The 7,377-nt window shown below is 44.4% G+C and overlaps 1 pseudogene; it reads right to left on the bottom strand.

Moving 5' to 3' along the window:
• Positions 1-1,017: 1,017 nt before the first annotated feature.
• LOC101614523 lies at positions 1,018-1,910 on the bottom strand (annotated as a pseudogene).
• Between the last annotated feature and the right edge of the window lie 5,467 nt (positions 1,911-7,377).

The raw sequence follows: 7,377 nt of genomic DNA, 5'->3' as shown, positions 1-7,377 counted from the left end.
GCTAACTCCACAATGCATGACCCATATACCTCAACAAGGAGGGGTAAAGGGGAGGGGGTTGGACATGGATGAGCCTAACAATGGTACCAACTTGACTGTATTCACTGAATACAAAACTAATTTAAAAAAAAAAAAAAAAAAGCTTCATTTTCAGATGCCAGCAGGGGGCGCCCACATCCAGGCCAACCAAAGCCTGCTGTTGGCAGACATGGCCCAGAGGGCTGGGAGGATGGTGCTGGGAGTGTTAAAACCATAACCAGAGTCCAAGGTGTGCAGCAGGACTTGATTTTCCAGGTGAAGCTTTTTCACCCATCACTTCTTAAGTAGCCAAACATCCTCTCCAGCCCATGGCAAACCTGGCCAAGAGAGGGGCTCGCTTTCCTACCACCGAGCTGTAAGCCTGCAGCAGCTGATGTAGAACCGTATCCCCTGCGCCCAGTGCTGTCTTCGTAGGGTTTTCCCTGCCCTGTGAAGTCAGCGAAGGTGATTCCTGCATGTGGACAAGAAGAGACTGACTGTCCTTTCAAATCAAGCTTCTTTTGAAATTTGGTCCTTGGTATCTTTGGGCCCTGAATCCAGGGATTCCACTAACCACAGACAGAAAAATCTTTGAAAAAAACTATGGGGTTGGAGAGATGGCTTAGCAGTTAAGGTGCTTGCCTGTAAAGCCTAAGGACACAGGTTTGGTTCCCCAGGACCCATGTAAGCCAGATGCACAAGGGAGCACATGCCTCCAGGGTTCATTTGCCGTGGCTGGATGCCCTGGTGTGCCCATTCTCTGTCTGCCTCCCCCTCTCTCTCACCTTCTCTCTCAAAATGGATAAATAAAAGAATTTTTTTTGGTTCATTCGAGCATTTATTGAGCAGCTAAGCAGATACAAAGGTAATTAAAACATAGTTATAGATGAAGCATATCCATAGTAGGAGTAAGCAGTAAGCTTCACTGAATCACATTGAGTCAAAGAAAAATGTTTTTGTTAAAAGGCTACATTCTGCAAGGGAATGTGGAAAGGGGAATGAGATCAAAATAGAAGACTTCAGTCTGGATTGTTGATGATACTCAGTTTGGACTAGATTTGTTTCTCCTTTTCCTCTTTCCCCATCTTTGGGCTTTATTTACCAGTAGTGCCCAGGACTGTTCAATGTGCCTTTTCTATACTTGCTTGCATTTTTGCTTTAATGTCTTCAACAGAACTAGGTCCTTTTGGTGTTTTAGGAGTTTTTTCCTGTTTTTTGAAGGCTTCTTGGCCTTTTGATCTTGGTGTTGAGAGTTTTGAGTCTTTTCCATTTTGGTTTGATTTTTGTGCATTTTGTGCTGGAATATCTCATATAGATTTCTTCACTGGAGCTTTTTCTTCAGCTTCATTATCATCAAAATCATCATCATTATCATCAAAATCATCCTCATCATCATCTTCATCCTCATCATCATCTTCATCAGCAGCAAGTTTTCCTTTTTTTCTGTGGAACTTTGTTACCACCTCCAGTTGCAGATTGCTTTACAGACATACTTAAAAGAGTTTTACATCCTCCTCTTCTTCATCTTCTGATTCTGCATCTTCCTCCACAACTAAGTGCTGTCCACTAATATACACAGGCCCTGAACCACACTTCAACCTTAAGACCACAGGTGGTGTAATTTCAAAGCCCCCAAGAGAACCCGTTGGTTGTACAGACATTTTCAAAGTTGCCAGCGTTACTTTAATTGGACTGCCTTCATAATTCATTGCCTCTGCCTCAACGATGTGCAGTTCATCTTTTGCCCCAGCACCTAAACTGACCATTCTTAATGATAACTGGTGCTCATTTTCATCATTCTCTACCTTCAAGTGATAATCCTTGTCAGCCTTTAGTTCACAACCAAAAAGGTAGTTCTGAGGCCTCATGTCCATGTCCATCGAATCTTCCATGGGGGGGTGACACGCACTTGGGGGGTTGTGAGGAGACAGACGGAGACAACTTACTACAACGCCTCGCACTAGACGCGTAGGACGGAATCATGCCAGGGCTAAAAAAATAATTTTTAAGTATTTAAAAAATTGTATCTTCACTGAAATGTACAGGCAAAATCTTTTACTGATATTCACTAGACAATACACTAGAAAGATCATGTGTTAACTATATAAGTATTATAGAGATGATTTAAAATATATAGGAGGTTGTATATAGGTTATATACAACTGTTATGTCATTTTATATAAGGATGTGTATGACTTTGGGGAGATGTTAACAAACATCCATTCACCTCAGGTAGAACAACAATGACAGACCAGAAAAACAAAACAAAACAAAACAAAAACCACTCCATCTAGTTTGGTGAACGAGTGGGTTTACAGGAGCATGGGTGACTCAAGGCAGCTGCATCACTAAAAAGCCCACCCCAGCATGGGTGATGATTGGGAGAAACTATACCCTGGAGCTCTCTGCTCAGCTTGCAGGCAGCTCCTCCAGAGAGTCAGTCTCCTGTCCCCCCTGCAGTTGTTATAGATTATGTACCTGTGGGGTGTGGCCTTGTGAGGCCTCCAACTTACTGAGTTTCCTGAACTAGTGCTTTTATAGGTTTCCTAAGCCTTGTAGATTTCCTTTAGTTTTCTCTTCCCTCCAAGAGACAATGTTTCAATTAAAAGGAAAGAGCTACATAACAGACTTGAGTATCTGTGGGTTGCAGTATCCATTACCAGTTCCAGAATTCAACCTCAGTGCTACTATAGTTGTGGTCAAACCACTTACCTTGCAAAAGTGTCGGTGGCAATTAAAAGGTCATTGCAACCAGATTCTGGTTCTTTTGGACTCTAGAGGAGTCAGAGCAAACTAAATTTGTCAGCAAAGATGTTCTTAGTTTATTAACTCCAAGAAGTATGTATATGTGTGTGTGTGTGTGTGTGTGTGTATGTCTGTATGTATGTATGTGTATATATACATATACTTATGGCTTTAAAGATTCATTCTAGACATTTATAGACATCCATTTTTCTCATAAAAACAAATGTTCTTTAAGCCTGATGAGTTTGGATCAGTGCAAAAAGCAAAATGCTTTCTTCAAAAATTAAGAACTTTTTATCTGTCACCAAACACGAAACTCAGAGGTAGGTGCTTTCCAGGAGCCATTCAGGCTGCATGTTGAACTCATCAATGATCTAAGCGCTCCCCTCATCCTGAGTCCTTGGGTTTGTTTCCTCCTGGTTGCAAAATGGCTGCCTCAACTCAGAGTCACAATGTCTCATAATCTCATTCAAAAGCAGACAGAAGAACGGGCTAGCTGTACATATATGTTTTGAAAGGAGGAGGGAAAAAAGCCCCCTTTTAGGTTTCCCTTAACCATGTCTGCAAAGTCTCTCTTACCACATAAGGGCGCATTTGCAGGTCTCGGGGATTAACACATGGGGTTTGCAGGAGCATCCCTTATCCTCCCATAGAGTCTAAACATACTCAGACCCCAGTCCTTGAAGATTCATTTAATAGGTAGGATCACACCATAAACTATGGATGTAACCTCAGGTGCAGCACACTGCCTTATCTGGCCTGCAGTGATGGCTCGTCATATGATCTGGGAGACTGTTTAGCCTGAGTGATTAGCATCCTGGTGCCTCGATGCTGCAGGGCTGACTAGACAGCTTATCCCAGTGCATTGACTCTCTCATTGAGCTCTCACCTGCTTCCCTGCCAAGGGAAGAGAGCAGCATGGACTTGCTGTAAAGATCAGGATGTGGACACATGGTGGAAGTGTATGCCTGTATCTGTGTTACAGATGCAGAACTGGCCTCAGAGGTTGTTCTACACAGTTGGAACACTGTGACTGTCAAAAACAAAAGAACAGGAGAACAGGGAAGGAAGAAAAGTATGTTGGAGGTCCCTTTCAGAACACCTAAGCCTGGTGCCAGCCCTCATACTCCCCGCCATCAGAACCACCCAAAGAGTATGAGAGTCCCAAGCGCCTTTCATTTTACTCCAGACCTCTGTATTACCATCACGGTCCATCGCTACCCAAGCAGGGAGGTCACAAACCCAGTGCGGATGTAGGAGGAGCCTCTTGGGGTTTGAGCGCCACTCTCCGCCCACACGGCTCCTCTCTGAATAGGCTGCCTCCCCCACATACTGTAGGATATGCACTTTCAAAAGTCAAAAATCAGCTTGAATCAACTGTTCATTATACTTGCTCCAGGCTACCATGGCAACAAGTGTTCATCCCAGCAGATGCTCCAGGCAAGCTTGGCTTTCTATCCCCAAAGTTCTGTTGTAGCCCTAGTGGTGAGCGCGCCAGAATCATGGTGTGCTGTGGGTAAGCCTTAATCCCAATGACAGACACTGACAAGCTTGCAGGTGAAGTTCCTGAAAGTGACTAAGGGACTGTGAAATCCTGGATGAGCTACTGTTAGGCTCAGGTCACTTGTGTTGGTAATGTGAGCATTTTTTAGTGACATGAATCAAACATGAAGCTCACTGGAGGGTGGGTTGGTTTCCCATTGCTGCTGTGGTAACAGGTGAGCATAAACATGGTGTCATAAAACATGATTGCTTTATGAATGTGGAGACCAAAGTCCAAAGTGGGATAGTGGAACTGTGAGCCTTCTGAAGGCTCCACTGCCTGTTAGAGGCTACTAGGACTTCTTGGCTTGTGATCTTGCATCACTTGGGACGCAGCCCTCCTGCCTCTGCTAGATAAGGACTTTTGCGATTAGCCTACCTCACAATGTCACTTTAAGATGCTCAACCATGTCTACAAAGTCAATTTTGTTGCCATCCTTTGCAGTGCTGAGGACTGAGCCTCACATAACATTCAACCAGCGTTTGCTTTCTTTCCTGTTCAAATGCGCAACATAATATCACACACATAAAGTTTGAAACCAAGACCAGTCCTTGCTTTACTTTTAGAATATTTCCTTATATGTCCTGAAAAATAGGGGTTAAAGCCATGATGTGGACCTATCACTAGAAATACTAGACCCTCACACAACTTAAAGGCACTTATTTCCTGCTATCAGGATTGAGTTTCATCCTATATAAATCAAACAAAATAATTTAGGCAGAAAGGATATGTGGCTTGAGTCTCAAATGTTGCCCATGGGTTCATGGGTTGAACGCTTGGTCCTCAGTTGGTGGCATGGATATTAGGAAGTGGGGTCTTGTTGGAGAAAGTAGGGTCACAGGAGCTGTGGCTTTGAAGGCATGTCTGTTTCTAGGCCGCTGCCTCACTCTCGCTGTCCTGTACACAGCGAGGCAAGACCCTCGGCCACATGTTCCCGTTGTCATGGTCGGCTCAAGCACGTGGGATCACGAGCTTCCAGAAATGAGCCAAGGGAAGCCTTTCCTCCTTTGCTTTCTCAGATATTTGATACAGCTGTGCAAAAGCCTAACACTGGATATGTTGAAAAGAATTCAATATAGACACACAGAACATTACAAAATGACAAGCAGAAATTTTCTCTTGGGCCTATAGGTTAGGTTTTGAAGACCATAAGTATAACACATGACATCAAGTAGTTAAATGACCAGACACCAAAGATTCAGGTTTCTATTTTCACTTTCACCATTATATAAAGATTTGAAGTGTTCTTACAAAAAAAAAAATTCTCATTTAGAGCCATTTTTTTCTAGTTACAAGATGCAAGTGAATTTCTGTAGTAGCTACTTCTGAGCGTCTGAGCTCCCATGTCATGTAAAGCCTAGTCCTATGGAGGAGTTCCCCCTGGCAGCCAGCCGCACAAGCGCAGTGCAGTATGGTAGTAGCCCCACCCCTCCCCAGGCTCAGGCTCCAGAAAGTTCTGGTAGCAGGCATGTGTAATTACACCTCCACAAGAAGGAACCTTAATATTCATTTCCTCCCTCAAGGCAGAGTCTAGTCTTTAGACTGGGGCTACAAAGGAGATGAGTTGGGAAGTGCCTTGAAGCAAGACACCAGACATCACTTTCCTGGGAATATCTTTGTAGACATGGTTGAACATCTTAAAGTGACATTGTGAGGTAGGCCAATCGCAAGAGTCCTTATCTAGCAGAGGCAGGAGGGCTGCGTTCCAAGTGATGCAAGACATCACTTTCCTGGGAATATCTTTTTTTCTTTAAGATTTGAGAGCGACAGACACGGAGAAAGACAGAGGGAAAGAGAGAGAATGGGCGTGCCAGGGCTTCCAGCCACTGCAAACGAACTCCAGACGCGTGCGGCCCCTTGTGCATCTGGCTAATGTGGGTCCTGGGGAATCGAGCCTCGAACCAGGGTCTTTAGGCTTCATAGGCAATCACTTAACTGCTAAGCCATCTCTCCAGCCCGGAATATCTTATTAAAAAGGAAAGCTTCTATCAGTGATTAAATATGGTGTTTTAGATGAGCATTCCCTAAGATACATGGTTCTAAGAGTGGTGGTATTAAGAGGTGCTGGATCCATTTAAGGGCTGGGGCCTAGAGCCTGACCACCTGTGCCAGGGTGATGCAATAGACACTGAGGACACTCAGACATATCAAAACAGAAACCCAGAAGTTGCTGAGCGCCTAACGCTAAAGTAAACTTAATAAACCACTCACCCAGGATCAGGAAATGTTGAAGAGGAGGTGGGAAGATTGTAAGAGCCACAGGGCAGGAAGGAGTGTCCAGAGGCATTGCCCCCTCTCCCCGACTATTCTCACAACTCAAACCAAAACCCCATGGTGATTAGCAGTAACCCATGGAGGAAGATCAGTGGAAGAGGGTGAGGAGGAGGGGAACGGGCCAAACATGATTTGTCCATCTGAAGTTTCTAACTAAGAAAAAAGGTAGAAAGCTGGGTGTGGTGGCACTCGCCTTTAATCCCAGCACTCCGGAGGCAGGAGGATCACCATGAGTTAGAGGCCAACCTGAGACTGTGTAGCAAATTCCAAGTCAGCCTGAGCTAGAGTGAGACCTTACCTTAAAAAAGCAAAAACAAGCAAAAAAGCTAAGAGGAAAAAGGTGGTGCCTACTCACAGGTCCTTAGGTCATTGAGGACATGACCTTAAGGAGGATTTTTAAACAGTCTTATCATATTGCCTTGCTCCCGGGGATTACTTGCCAACACTCCCACCGTCACCATGGACCTCATAGGGCCAGCCAGCCTGGGGACTTGAGCTTTTAGAACTAGGGGCTAGGGATACTTATTAACTAGCCTGTGCCAGTATTATTGTGATAAAGTTGACTAACACAGGTGAATTCCTGCCCCCTCCTCCCCATGCATTTGAGTGAAAGGGATAAAACTCCTACAAACATTCATTTAAGGGTACTTCCCTAGGCAAGGCTGTAGCTAGACCCCACTATTGAATGTGACTGCCAGGAGTTAGGTATAGGGCTAAGAGGTCAGAAAAGAACTAACAAAATTGTAAAGTTCCCCATTCATGTCCAAGCACACCAAAACATTCCCAAGGGATTGAAG

This window comes from Jaculus jaculus, chromosome 2 (genome assembly GCF_020740685.1).
Source record: "Jaculus jaculus isolate mJacJac1 chromosome 2, mJacJac1.mat.Y.cur, whole genome shotgun sequence".
Classification (NCBI taxonomy): Eukaryota; Metazoa; Chordata; class Mammalia; order Rodentia; family Dipodidae; genus Jaculus; species Jaculus jaculus.
This window is presented reverse-complemented; position numbering and strand designations above follow the sequence as displayed.